Source organism: Alosa alosa, chromosome 9 (genome assembly GCF_017589495.1).
Source record: "Alosa alosa isolate M-15738 ecotype Scorff River chromosome 9, AALO_Geno_1.1, whole genome shotgun sequence".
NCBI lineage: Eukaryota > Metazoa > Chordata > Actinopteri > Clupeiformes > Clupeidae > Alosa > Alosa alosa.
The window spans coordinates 9606919-9622736 of NC_063197.1; the positions used below are offsets into that span (position 1 = coordinate 9606919).

The 15818-nt window shown below is 41.1% G+C and overlaps 1 pseudogene; it reads right to left on the reverse strand.

Moving 5' to 3' along the window:
- Positions 1-13541: 13541 nt before the first annotated feature.
- The window catches only part of LOC125300244, a 30899-nt pseudogene continuing 28622 nt past the window's right edge, over positions 13542-15818 (reverse strand).

A 15818-nucleotide genomic window follows, 5' to 3' on the forward strand; every position in this document is an offset into this window, starting at 1 on the left:
AGGATGATTTGCGTCCAGGATGATTACAGATATGATTATCAGGGATGAAATTGATGACCGGAATGAAAAGAAGGGGGATGGGGGGTGCGGATGGTAGCTCTAAGAGTGTGAATGAGGTGGTGTTGGGATGGGGTGGGGATGGGGGTGAGGGGTAGTGAGTATGTGAGGATGTATGTGTGTGTGTGTGTGTGCATATGTATAAGGCTGGTTTGCTGTTGGGCCAGGAGGAGAGAAGCTGGAACATAGAGAGGGAGAGAGGGAGGGTTTCAGAGGAGAGGAGTTGTAATTATTCTATTAATGATAAGTATAATAATAGGAATAACTGATTGCCTGGTTGATTGCCTGACTGATTGCCAACCTGGGCACCCATTAATGGCCACAGTTCCACCCAGCCCCTGCAGTTATACTGCGACGAGCTGACAGAGGGGAGGACCTGCGTGCCACTCATCGCCCCAGGCCCCCAGCATATGCACACATCCCCCACTACCACGACCAACCACACCTCGCCCCCAGACCTTCACCCAACACGCCACTCTTGACCTAAATATGTACAGTATGTGAATGGCTAGGTTGAGGGGTCTATCTAGAGTGTAGCATTAAAAGAAGTGGGCATGCATGGTGAATATCTGTCAGGATTTCCCCATGCACACCACACTTACCCTGTGTAAGATGTATGCCTCAACAATGTGTGCATTAAAATAAGTGAGGCATGCAGATAGACACCTGATGAGGCATCTACCTGCACTCCACTCTTACCCTAGCCTGTTTTGTAGTTTTTGTTTATGTATGTCACCTAACATGTAGTGCGATTAAAAGAGAGTAAAGCGTGCTGTGTGCTTCCAGGACAAAGGCGTGTGCATGAGCCGCATGAGGAGGGTGCACACCGGGGCCCAGGGCCAATAGATAACTCACAGGACCCAACCAATGCAAAACCACACAGCGACCCGCCAGGACCGAAGTCTCCCAAGCCATCCAATGGGGCCCCGGCAGAATAACGATGGGAGAGGCAGAGAGAAAGAGTGAAATTAGTAAAGTTATCAGAGAATGTAAATAAAAGGGGGAGGGAAAGAAGGGGATGCTATTTATATTACTACTACTACTACTACTACTACTAATAATAATAATAATAATAATAATAATAGTTCCAGCTACCCTCCCCTGCCTAGTGTTCGATGATATGTGTATCTGTTGATGAAGTGTGTTATGATCGTGTGGAGATGGAACTCAGGCAAAGAGGGTCAGGACTGTAAGTAGGTGATAAAGGGGTACCAAGGAGAGGTTGTATCCTGAGTATTGATTAAGTTTGTAGTTGATAGGTTTTCTAATGATATATAGTCTGTTAACAAGTTTTTCCAATGAGTGATATGAGCTTTTTTCTTAGATTTCCAGTTCATGAGGATTGTTTTCTTGGCGATAGTCAGCGCTACCAGCAGTGTTTTATTGCAGGAGTTGCTTAAATTGACTGTGGATGTATCACCAAGTATGCATAAGGAAGGGGATGCTGGGATGTGACAGCCAAAGATGGAAGAGAGAGATTTTGTGACACTCACCCAGAAGTGGTTGATTGGAGTGCAATGCCAAACCGCATGAATGTATGCATCTGGGTTATTTTGTGTGCAGTGAGTGCAAAGATCCGAGCCAAACCCCATTTTTGCCAATTTATGTGCAGTGAAGTGGAATCTGTGAAGAACCTTGTATTGTATTAGTTGTAGATTACTATTCTTTGTCATGAGGTAGATGTTTTTGCACATTTTGGTCCAGAAGTCGGCACCGGGAGTAATTGATAAGTCTGATTCCCATTTGTGATATGGCAGGCCAATTGTTTTTTCTGAACGAGATATAATTTTGTAAATTTGGGAGAGTATTTTTTTTGGGAGAGGGAATATTAAGCAGCTCTGAGATTGGTGGGGGAATGTCAAGGTTAGCTGTCTGGATGTTAATTTTTCCTAGGATAGATGATTTAATTTGCAGGTATTGTAAGAAGTGTTTACTCTCGATGCCGTGCTTCTGGACCAAACAGGAAAATGAGGCCAGATTATTGTCTTGAAGAATGTGTTGAAGGTGAGTGATGCCCTTTCCCATCCATGTGTGAAAGTTAAGTGTTTTTTTATTGACGGTGAAATCTGGGTTATTCCAAATCGGGGTGCGATTTGATGGTGCTATAGGTGAATCAGTGATGTGGTAGAATCTCCACCAGGCTGTCAGAGTAGCTGAAATTGTGGGGGCTTTGAAGGATGGATGTTTTTTGACCGACTGACTGCAGAAAGGGAGATCTGAGATTTTAATTTCTTTACAGATTGTTTGTTCTAGGTCTAACCAGGTGTTGTCTGAGGGGTGGGGTGTAGCCATTTGTGGATGAAGTGGAGCTGGTTGGCCAGGGCATAGTGCTGGAAGTGTGGGGCCTCTAGTCCTCCCATTGCTTTTGGTTTTTGGAGAGTGGCGAGTTTGATCCTTGGGGTCTTATCTTTCCAGTAGAATTTAGTGATTAATGAATCGAGAGACTTAAACCAGAGGGTGGTGGGCTGGGTTGGAATCATAGAGAATAGATAGTTTATTTTGGGCAGTATTGTCATTTTGATTACTGAGATTCTGCCCATGATGGATAATGGGAGGTTCTTCCAGCGTTGAAGGTCATCATCTATTGAAGTGAGTAGAGGGGAATAATTTAGGCTAAATAAGTCTGACAGCCTGGGGGAGACTTTTATCCCTAAGTAAGTGATATAGTTAGTGCAGAGTGGGATAGGTGAAGAGTTGGCTGTCACATGCCAGCTGTTGGGATGTAATGGGAGAACTGCAGATTTATTCCAATTGATTGAGTATTCAGAAATTTTAGAGAATATGTCAATGAGTTTGATGGTTTCTTCTACTGATGTTGTGGGGTCTTGAAGAAAGAGAAGAATGTCGTCAGCATAAAGGCTGATTTTGTGATGCATATATGGAGTCTGGACACCTTTGATGAGGGGGTTCTGACGGATGGCAGCTGCTAGGGGTTCAATGAAGATTGTAAATAGTGAGGGGGAGAGTGGGCACCCCTGTCTAGTTCCCCGGTGAAGAGTGAAACTTTGTGATGTTAGTCCATTGGTGATTACTGTGGCTGAAGGAGAGGTATATAGAAGTTTAATCCAGTTAATGAACGACTCCCCGAAGCCAAACCTCCCTAATGTGGAAAACAGGAAATTCCAGTTCACCCTATCAAAAGCTTTTTCGAGTGATACATTATATTTAACAGTCTGCGGGTGTTGGTGGATGAAATTCTACCTTTAATGAAGCCTGTTTGGTCTGGGTGGATAATGGATGGGGTGACCTCTGCTAATCTGTGTGCTAGCATTTTTGCGATTATCTTATTGTCCACATTGAGGAGAGAAATTGGTCGGTAGCTGGATGGCAATGTTGGGTCCTTATTGGGCTTGAGGAGCAGTGAAATTGAGGCTGTGGTGGAACTAGTTGGAAGACGTCCTTTCTGTTTTGATTCATTAATCATTCTGATGAAAAGTGGAGCTAAGATGGTCCAAAATTGTTTGTAGAACTCAGCAGGAAAGCCATCGGACCTGGTGCTTTATTATCGGGCATCTGTTTCAGAGCATCAAACAGTTCTTGTTGAGTTATAGGTGATTCTAGGTTTTTTTATTTCGGGTCTCATTGAGTTGTGGTAATTCGATGCTGTTTAGGAAAGAGTCTATGAATTCCTGGTTGGGGTTTATTTCTGAAGAATATAGTTTATTGTAAAACTGGTAAAAAACATGATTTATTTCTTCAGGTGAGCTGGTTAGCTTCCCTGCTGAGTTCTTTATGACCGGGATTGTTGATTTTTCTTTGTTACGTTGGATTTGATTTGCTAAGTATTTACCTGATTTATTGCTATGGTGGAAGTTTTCCTGCCTTAGGCGGTGAATCATAAATTGAGTGTGTTTATTGAGTATTTCATTGAGTTTGAATTTATGTTTCCTAAGTTTTGCCTGTGTTTCTTCAGTTGGGTTGTTTGCATTGGTTTCTTCTAACTGTTTAATTTTATTGTTGAGTTCTACTTCCTGTTCTTTTTTTTCTTCTTTTTTTTGTATACTGAATATGAGATGATTCTTCCTCTGAGTCCTGCTTTTCCTGTTTCCCACAGAAGGGAAGGAGATGATTCAGGGGAGCCGTTCATTTCTAGAAAGAATGCCCACTCTCTCCCAACAAAACTGATGAAATTTGGGTCTTGTAAGAGGGATGTATTAAAACGCCATTTGCTAATTGGTCGCTGTTGGTTCGTTATGTTCCATTTAATTGTAACTGGGGGCATGATCGCTAATGACTATGGGATGAATAGTTGAATCAGAGATATTTTTCATTATAGAGTTGCTGGTTAGAAAATAATCAAATAAGGGAATAGGAGTGGTGGACCGGAGAGAAAAAAAGAGTAGCATTTGGAGTCTGGGTGCTGAAGCCGCCAAAAATTGCCAGATTCGTTTGCTTTTAGAGTGATCAGATCTGTCAAATGTGGGGTCTAACACTGTATTAAAGTCGCCTGCAATTATGATGGGACAGCCAGATAGAGTTGAGATGGAGGTGAAGAGGTTCTGAAAGAAAACTGGGTTGTCTGTATTAGGGCCATAAACATTAACAATTGTTACAGGGGTATTGTGAATTGAGATGTTTATGATGACAAAACGTCCTTCTGGGTCTGTGATGGTGGCGTTATGGATGAATGAGATTCTTTTGTTAATCAGAATGCAAACTCCCCTTTGTTTTGTATTGTAATGAGATGAGAAAATGTGATTGAATTGTCTTGATTTGATGCGGGTGTAGTCTAATTCTGAGAGATGAGTTTCTTGTAGGAGACATATGTCAGCTTTTAAACTATCCAAATGATTTAAGATTTTGAGCCTCTTTGCCTGAGATTCAATCCCACGGATGTTCCAGGTCAGGAATGTAAGTGGTACCATGTTGTGATTGTACAGTTATGAAAATGTTTGATAAGGTGGGTATTGTGTGTGTGAGAGTGTGTGCAGGTGTCAGTTAGATAGGAGAGGGGGAAGGGGGGGTGGAGGAATAGGTGTGTAATGTGGTGTGCGAATGAGATGTAAAGGGTAGGGGCTGAGAAGAATATAGAGCATAAAGAGGTAGGAATTTGGTTCTGGAGTGGTGACAGCATGAACATTTCCTGTTTAGCATTGAAAACATACAGATCATAATTTGACTTTAGCCTATAGACATAATAAACAAAAACAGACAGGACACACAAGCAAACATGTATAGACAAAACACCATGAATAACATTAAACATTGAGAGAGCAAAAGAGAATGGGTGGGTAGGGGGAGCAAAAGGAATGAAACATAAGAAGAGAGAAGAGAGAGGTGATCCAAGCATCAGTAGGCAGTGGGTTAGAGAGAGTTGAGGGTGACAATGTTATAATCAAGATGTATGTTGGCATGAGGTATGATGTGCTATAGCCAGGTGGTGATATTGGGGTTGCGATACAGAGTTCCATTGACATACAGTTTATCGACTGACAGTGCTGCTCGTTTGCCCTCTTGCCTGAGTTGTTTCATTATAGGCAAGAGGGCTCTTCTTCTTTCCTGTATTACTTGTGGGAATTGGTCGTTTAGTCCGAATGAAGTGCCTTTCAGTTCTTTCCCTTTGCTTTTGATGAGTTCTTTGTGTTTGAAGGGTTCGAACTTGGCGATAATTGGAGGAGGTTTTTTATTGTCTTTGGAAGTGAGACGGTGTACACGGTGGAAGGTAATCTTGTCAACTGTTTCTGGCGGTAGTTTGAGAGATGACTGCAAGAATTCTTTAACTGCTTTCTCTGGGTCGTTGGGTGTATCTTTAGAAGTTGGCAGGGGAATTCCGGAAAAAATGAGGTTATCGCGCATGCTGCGGCACTGGAGGTCTAGGATTGTTTCTTTCATGATCCGATTTTCGCTGGTGAGTTGATTAACATGGTCGGATAAGTTTGTAATATTTCCTTTGAGTTCACGGTTTTCTAATGCGAGTGTGTCGATCTGTGATTGGGAAAATTCGAGGCTGGCTTTTAAGTCCTTAATATCTGCGTGCAGATGTTCCAGTATTGCAAGTTTGTTGTTTATGGATTGTAGTAAACTGACCTCGATGGATGTAGAAGTAAGCGCAAGCGTAGGTGATTCTGGTTCAGTCTCTGTTGAGTAGTCACGAGTGCGTTTCTTGCTGGGTTCAGATGACATAACGTCCAGAATGAAGAGGTTGCCGTTGGAAAAGGTGGAATATAATCCGGTTTTTGATGAGAGTTGTAGAGAGGTAGTGGTTGTTTTTAGTAGAAGAAAAATAAAGTTTTGTATTTCTGTTTACAAGCGTCAGTGTTCAGTGCGCTGCCATTTTGGATCTCACCCAAAGTGAAAATGCACTCTACTGTTATCTGAATTATTCTTATTATTAAAATTATTACAGTGCATGAAAATGCACTGTACTGTTCTTCCTAGGCATTTTATTCTTATTAGAGTGCATGAAAATGCACTCTACTGTTATCCGAATTATTCTTAATTACAGTGCATGAAAATGCACTGTACTGTTCTTCCTAGGCATTTTCTTCTTCTTCTTCTTATTCTTCTTCTTCTAACGCAGTTAATGCAGCTTCAACCGTTTAACGTAGAAACTTCATTCAAACTATGTTACGTAGGTCTTACTTAGGACATGTGGGCTATGTATTTTTCATCTTTGTAACTTTTATACTTTTTAAACTATTAATTAAAAACTACTCAAAATTTCCCCATAGACTTAACATGGGCTGATGACATCACAATAGAGCCGTTAAGCAATTAGAATCCTATGGCAGGTGTTCGGGCCACCTGCATCAACTGCCAGTCTCAGGCTTTAAGCATACAAACTGGCCCTATTAAGACTACATATCCTGTTCAACTGCTTCCTCTGCCAAAAACTGTTTCAAAATAAAAGTCCTCACTACAATATTTCACTGTAAAACAATTTAACCCTTCAAACTACTGAACTTTTTAACTGTTTAGCCATTGTAACTGTTACTTGTCATCAACTATCACTCCTACCCACTGTAGCTAGTTAGCATGGTTAACATAGTTAGCATGCTAGTTAAAATAGTTAACATACCTACTAAAAATGATTAGCTAAGTTAGCTAAGTAACATGGTTAGCATAGTTAGCATGCTAGCATGTTAGTTAACATAGTTAGCATAACTGCTAAAAATGATTAGTTAAGTTAGCTAAGTAACATGGTTAGCATAGTTTGCATAACTGCTAAAATGATTAGCTAAGTTAGCTAAGTAACATGGTTAGCGTAGTTAGCATGCTAACATGTTAGTTAGCATAACTGCTAAAAATTATTAGCTAAGTTAGCTAAGTAACATGGTTAACATAGTTAGCATGCTAGTTAAAATAGTTAACATACCTACTAAAAATGATTAGCTAGGTTAGCTAAGTCACATGGTTAACATAGTTAGCATGTTAGCATAACTACTAAAAATGAAAACATTAGCTAAGTTAAGTAACTTGGTTAACATTATTATCTTTGATAACATAGTTAGCATAACTGCTAGCAAACATTAGAGCCATTCCAACTGTCAGTTATTGTCATTTATCTACCTAAATAATTTAACCATTTAAATTATCCACCTATTTAACCGTTTAACCAGTCATTCCAACTATATTAAACCTCATCTACCTAGCAACCAATATAGTTTGTTTTTATTCTGTATGATATTTTACATCATATTTTTGCATTTTCATGCACTGTATTTCCTTCAGGAAATGCTTTTCTAGTTCTTATTATTTTTCTTCTTCTAACGCAGTTAATGGAGCTTCAACCGTTTAACGTAGAAACTTCATTCAAACTATGTTGCGTAGGTCTTACTTAGGACATGGGTGCTATGTATTTTTCAGCTTTGTAACTTTTATACTTTTTAAACTATTAATTAAAAACTAATCAAAATTTTCCCATTGACTTAACATTATGATTATGACATCACAAAATGGCCGTTAAGCAATTAGAATCCTATGGCAGGTGTTCAGGCCACCTGCAGTCTCAGGCTTTAAGCATACAAACTGGCCCTATTAACCCTCTAGGCGCCACGGTCGAGTTTACTCGACAAGATGCGGTACTGAATAAAACGGCCGATTTTGTCAAATAGGGTGTCATAATTCGTTCAATCTCCACTCCACTAGATGGCAGACATGTCATACGTCATCACCGAGTCGAAAAAACGTCATCCTTCTATACAAAATCTTCCCGCTAGAGCGCATTGAATCAGTGCGAGAAATACCGGAGCTAGTGTGCCATTTTTATCAGAGCGGTATTGTCAACGTCAGAGAGTATTTGCATTACATTTCTATTCGCTGACCCTGATTCTGAAGGAGAATATCTGCCTTTAGAAAATGACGGTGATTCGTTTACTCACCACACTTCAGATGCGTCCCTGCCTTGCAATGGTGCAGCTGGACAAAGTTTAGACCTACACCTAGCACAAATAAATCCTTTGCCCAATGTAGATGGTCCTTTGCCCAATGTCAGTGCTAGGAACAATGTTTCACGGGGTCGTAGTGTTCATCGGGAAGTTAGCAGGCGTGTTAGTGGTGTGGGAAACGAGGCTGGAAGTTATGTGGGGGTCCAGTCTTTTTACAGTGCTAGCCAGCTAGCTTCTTTGTCTTCTGACCGTGTGCCTCTCCGCAATCGCGGCGACAGTAACGTGTTGTTGGAGCATTTGTCTAATGCCACTGGGGATGTTAGACGAGGTCGGAGTGTTCATTGGACAATTAGGGGGCAACGTGGAGGCAGGGGGAGTCGCAATGAGAATGACAGTAGGCCTAGTTCGAGCTGTGCAACTTCTCTCTCCCACTGGCCTTGAGGCAGATCAGGCCGTGCTGGTGCAGCAGGAGCAGAGGCGGTGTGACACGGGGCAGAGGAGCCATGCATAGTTTAGTGCAAGATGATGGCTTTGAGTACTTGGCCAATGAGGAGCAATACCAAAGTTGGATCAGCCAATTGGTTATCTGGGGGAAAGAGAACTCTCCAATGCCAATTTGCCCCTAGATTTTCTATCACTCTTTCTCTCTGATGAGTTCTGGAATTTACTTGTTGTTGAGACAAATCGCTATGCCCATCAGTTTTTAGCCTCCCATCAACTCCAGCCACACTCCAGATTTCATCAATGGTCTGATGTAACTGTCAGTGAAATGAAAGCCTTCTTTTCTCTGCATTTGAGTATGGGTCTGGTAGAGAAGTCAGAGTTGGAGGATTATTGGGCTGAATATTGGCCAACAGCAACACCTGGATTTGGGGATGTGATGTCCAGGAATAGATTTGAGATGATTTTGTCTTTCCTTCATTTCACCAATAATGAGGAGTATGTTGACAGGGGTCAGCCAGGCTATTCAAAATCCGCCCAATAATTAATTTGGTCATCCCCCGGTTTTCAGCAGTGTATGGCCCATCTAAGCAGCTGTCACTGGATGAAATGACCATTGCATTCAAAGGGAAATCCACACTCAAAATGTATAACCCAAACAAACCAGACAAATATGGTTACAAAGTATTTGTTCTGAGTGAAGCAAAATCAGGCTATGTGCTACAGTGGTCCATGTACACTGGACAAAATAGGCCTAATGCTGATTTCGGTGCCACACACCTTGTTGTCCGTGAGCTGATGGCCCCGTACACAGGGAAAGGGCATGAGGTGTATATGGACAGCTATTACACCTCGCCAGCCATAGCAGATGAGCTGGCAAGCAATGATTCGGGTTTGTGTGGGACTATCAGCAGTAACAGGAAGGGGATGCCAAAGGGCCTCACCCGTGAACAGCTGCCATTGAGCAAGGGAGATGACCCAGTTTTCATGAGGAAGGGGAAAATGCTAGCTTGTGCGTGGCTCACAATGCTCAATGCGCGCCTCACAATGCTCTCTACACTGCATTCCAACGCATGTGTCAGAAAGCGCATCAGGACCAAACACACTCATAGTGGTTATAGGGAGATAAATAGGCCTGTTTGTGTTGATGACTACAATTTGTTCATGGGGGGTGTCGACACAGCAGACCAGAGAATGAAGACCTACCTCTTTCCCCATAGATCAAGGAAATGGTACAATAGGATTTTCAATGCCATTCTCAGTGTAAGCATGGTGAATGCCCACATCATTTACTGCCGCTGCACTGCTGCTCCTCACAAGCCCCTGAAAGTCTTCGCGGCAGGATGTCATCACTGCTTTACTGGAAGGCTTCTCCAGGAAAGAGAACAACAAAGGCCGAAAGTCATCCTCACTGGGAGACATGCCACAGAGACTCACTGAGCGCCACTTTATCTGCCAGGCTGATGGTTACCCAGATTGTGTCGTTTGTTCTGATCGGACCCGCCCTAAAGGCCGCCGTCAGACAAAATACATGTGTAGGCAGTGTGGGGTGGGTCTTTGTGTTGTGCCTTGCAATGAGAGGTACCACACCCTGAAACACTACAAGAAATGTCACCTGGATGGATAGGGAGTCATTATCTCTACAGCAAAAGGCCTGCTACATAAATTCTTTTTTTTGTCTGCCATTTATTAGTAATGATTTAGACTGTTGATTTACTATCTATTTCCCTGACCATTTAGTAGTGTACACTATCACTATGTAGTATAGTAGTGTACTAGCATACACTATGTGTTCTTTTTTGTGAGTTCATGTCCTTGTGATGTATGTGTCTTTGTCAGCTAAAAAAACAACCAAAAAAACATCAACAAAAACAACAAAAAAAAAAAAAAAAAATACTAACATTGTCTCGTCTTGTCTCGTCATCTCACTCCTGATCTGTGCCTTGCCGTGGCGAGTGAGCTTTTGAACTAAACAGGTCTTGTCTACTTGTGTTTGTGTGTCATATGAATGATATATGTACCCCATACATGGCTTCAGAGTGCCCACTGTATGTAGTACATGGAAAATCTCTACAGCAAAAGGCCAACCTACCGCTACATTCATTCGGTTTGTTACTGCCATTTATTAGTAATGATTTACACAGTTTGTTTACTACTTACTATTTACCTGAGCATTCAGTATTGTGCAATACAGCACACAGAAGGTGAGGGACATTTTGGGGGGAAAGAAGTGCTGAATTTTATTATTCAAACATGTGACTTTTCATGAAAATTCAATAATCCAAGATGGCTGCCACGTCATATGACGTCATAATATGCAAATTAGATGGGGAAATTTAATCCCTACATAAACTTTGGGTCATCCTTAATATTTCTCTAATTTACAGAAAGTCTCTATCTCTTATCACTTTTAAGATATAGCCTTTTGAAATTAAGATGTCAAAATCGAACATTTCGAAATAAAACCTCTGGCGCCTAAAGGGTTAAGACTACACATCCTGTTCAACTGCTTCCTCTGCCAAAAACTGTTTCAAAATAAAAGTCCTCACTACAATATTTCACTGTTAAACAATTTAAGCCTTTAAACTACTGAACTTTTTAATTGTTCAGCCATTGTAACTGTTACTTGTCATCAACTATGACTCCTACCCACTGTAGCTAGTTAGCTAAGTAACATGGTTAGCATAGTTAGCATGCTAGCATGTTAGCTAGCATTTTTAGCAAAACTGCTAAAATGATTAGCTAAGTAACGTGGTTAGCATAGTTAGCATGTTAGCATGCTAATTAACATTTTTAGCAAAACTGCTAAAAATGATTAGCTAAGTTAGCTAAGTAACGTGGTTAGCATAGTTAGCATTCTAGCGTGTTAGCATGCTAGTTAGCATAGTAACTTGGTTAACATTATTATCTTTGTTAACATAGTTAGCATAACTGCTAGCAAACATTAGAGCCATTCCAACTGTCAGTTATCGTCAACTATCTACCTAAATAATTTAACCATTTAAACTATCCACCTATTTAACTGTTCAGTCATTCCAACTATATCAAACCTCATCTACTTAGCAACCAATATAGTTTGTTTTTACTCTGTATGATATTTTACATCATATTTTTGCATTTTCATGCACTGTATTTCCTTCAGGAAATGCTTTTCTAGTTATTCTTCTTCTTTTAACGCTTTTTGTGCGTTTAATACAGCTTCAACTGTTTAACGTAGAAACTTCATTCAAACTGTGTTGCGTAGGTCTTACTTATGTGACTTCAGCTATGTATTTTTCAACTTTCTAACTTTTATACTTTTTAAACTATGAATTAAAAACTACTAAAATTTCTCCATTGACTTAACATTAGATTATGACATCACAATATCAATTAGAATCCTATGCCAGGTGTTCAGGCCACCTGGAGCAACTGTCTCAGGCTTTCAAAATAAAAGTCCCTTTAAACTATTCAACTTTTTAACTGTTCAACTGTTATCAACTGTTCAACTGTTACTGTAACTGTTTGTCAACTATGACTCCCATCAACTGTATCCTCTGCATTCAACTGTTTCAAAATTAGTTAGCTAGTTAGCATCATTAGCAGTGTTAACATAATTAGCATTTTAGCAAAACTGCTAAAAATGATTAGCTAAGTTAGCTGAGTCACATGGTTAGCATGTTAGCATAGTTAACATTTTTGTAAAACTGCTAGAAAACATGAAGTTAGCTAAATAAATTGGTTAGCATTATTAGCTTTGTTAGCATAGTTAGCATTACTGTGAGCAAACATTAGAGCCATTCCAACTGTCAGTTATCGTCAACTATCTACCTATATACAGCCTTTGAACTATTTGTCTATCAACACGCATTAAACTATCAGTCTATCAACAACTTTTAAGCTATCTACATTTAACTTTTAAACTTTCAACATTTATTAAACTATGTGTATCAACTTCCATTAAACTATCTGTCTATTAACAACTTTTAAACTATCTACATTCAACTTTTAAACTGTCTACTTCTAAACTATCAACTTTTATTAAGCTATGCTATGTCTGTCCTAGCTTCATTTTCATGTACTCAGAATTCCCTGGAATTGCATTCTCTAGTTATTTTTATTATCCATTTATTTGTATTTTTTATTATTATGATCTTTACCTTTAAAACTATTCTTTCACTATTGCTCTTTTATGCTTTTATTTGATATTACTGTTTGATTTTGTTTATGTAAAGCACATTCAATGACCTCTGTGTATAAAATGTGCTATATAAATAAACTTGACTTGACTTAAAACAACAACGCCTAACAACGACCTATACAACTTTGTTTCCCTTGCCTTGGCAATTCACTCTCATTTGACCTCCATTTAACCTTAATGAGAGTGAAACAAAATGTCACTGTGTGGAAATGTACTGTGAGAAGAAGGGGTGTGCATTTGGATGCAATTTGCGGCCATCGGCCACTAAGGGTTTAACCAAAACAAAAAAAAAGAAAAATGATATCGATTTCTGATTGAAGAGCAATGTCATTTATTCAGCCTTTTAGGATATTTTTCCAGGCCCCACTATTTATTCTGTTGTGTCTAAAAGTAAGTCTGTGTTTATTACACAAATTGCACTGGAGAATGTGCTGAAACCTTTATTGCTCTATAATCTCCATCACACACACAAGCACAAATATGAATTCTGAATTCTAGATATAAGTGCATAATAAAGAAAAAAACATAGACAAAAATGTAGCAAAAAGAGAATTTTAATGAAGTTAATGCTTACACCTCAAAACAAATGTTGGACATCATAATAGTAATTTTTCTATGCACATTCTGCATTGCACTGGCAGGCCATATGTGCCTCTGCAGTCTCCCTCAGGTCCACACTCTTCTCAGAGATGTTGCTCAGATCCACAGAGCTGGAATCTAAAGAGGAGAAGAACACCATTAGAGATAAACCTTCAATTTCACAGGGTATATTTAAGTAGCAGACATTCCATTGACATGAAAACCAGAAAGTCCCAATAATCTGAGACGGAACCAAATACTCACGGGTGGGCAGACAGTGGAATCCAATGGTGACGGGCATGGTTCTCACGGGGAGGCAACCAGGCAGACAACGCAGCACTGGCTCCACAGAGTAGCATTTAGACTCCTGGCCATCCACAATCGGCTGCTTCTCCAGCTTGACAGATTCAAGCTTCATGTGGCATTCTGCAAAAGTACAAAAGACAACCCAGTCAGAGAGTTGGAGAACTTAAAGGTGAGAAGATGAGATGAGATTGTGTAGGAAGAGAACTTCTTTCTTACGAGTGCTGTCGCGGCAGCTCTCAGCGGGAAGCACCCAGGAGTGGGCGAAGCTGACGGAGCTCTTGGTCTGGTAGCCGCTGGGTGTGGAGTACTCCTGTCTGGTCTCTCCGTCAGCTTTACCACAAACACCACAAGTCTGGCCCTTCATCCAGTCTGCAACATTGACCTAAAGGAGAACAGTTTATTTTAGTCTTTAGTTTTATTAAAGTTTATTTCAATAAATTGGTTCTTACTAAAATAGGGGCATCCGGAGTTCCGGTTGGTAGGCAAATTGAGTAGAAGCAAGGACCGCAGCCTCCCACGAAATCTTTCAAAACTTTTAGACTAAACCTACCTATACGAGTAATATTTGCATAATTTTATATCCCATTTTATACGTTTTTATTTTGCATACAAAACTAATAGTAATATGACGTCGAAACACGGGAAAAGCTCAAAAAAGGACACTGGGGAGATTAGCCTGACCATGGCTAGCATAGCAGACCTGCTTAACCAACATACTGCTAGGATATCTGCTGAGTTGAAATCATCATTCCAAATTTTGGAATCTAAATTGAATTTAATACAGTCTACATTGGACAGTCAAGAAGAAGATCCAGAGATCGACAGGGCTCATCGTAGTCTGGCACCCAAACCCAAGAAGGGAGAACGAGCACGTACGGCATAGGTGCCAACTCTCACGCATTGGCCGTGAGACACACGCATTTGATTAGTTTCACACACGCCACACCCCCGATTTCTCACGCTGAAGTGTCAACCCGGTCGGTCAGATGCCTGAAAAATGAGTTTAGCCTATCTATAGATCTACCTGTTGAGCCACGGTTATGCTTTCAGAGACGGTGAGAGGGTTCAAGAGCACCCCGTCTGTGAAATTTTCTAAATTTTCTCTCATTTGCAATGCTACTTCAGAAGCCATCCCAGGCGCATTCCCCCCGCATTTCCCCGGCTTCAGGTATCCTAGCTGGTTCATGACTGAACTCCCATAATGCTGTGCAGTGTATGTGTGTGTGTGTGTAATGTTGATGTTGGTTTTAGTGAGAGTAATTGCATTTACCTTGTCATGTATGTGTTAGCTGGTATAGTCTTTCTTTATGTTGTACCTCATGTGTTTACCCTGTGTATTGTATGTGACTACCCTGTTTGTGTATCGTGCTTGTTTAATTGACCTCCCTTGTGTTGCCTGTGTAATGACGTTCGTGTATTTTGGTGCGTAACCAATAAAACCATTCTGAGACAACTTCGCAGTTTGTTACATTGGTGTCAGAAGTGGGATGACGACCCCTACTGGACGGGAGGAGAAAGCCGCAACTGATGCCCTGGCGATGATGAGTTTCCTGCCAAGACAGCTCTTTGACAGCGCGCTTGCCCATGGCCACCTGCAACAGAGTCGAGGCATTGCGTACGCCAGACACCGATGGAGGAAGACGGGGAGGAACTGGAGGTGACGCGGCAGACCACGGCACAGCCACCACATCGCCGCCCACGCGAGTGGAAGAGGCCGGCCAGCGGAGACGGATGCCACCGGTGTGGCGAGCCGGGACACATCGCGTGGTACTGCCCAGCCCCGGCACCCCTCACGCTCACGCCCCAGTTACTAGAAGAAGGTGGTACGGCGGGAGGGGCTATGGATTGCATACGGCTGGGCCGGCTCGGCCAAACCAGAGGACTGTATGTGGACTGCACGCTAGACAGGACTCGGTGTCGCGCTTTGA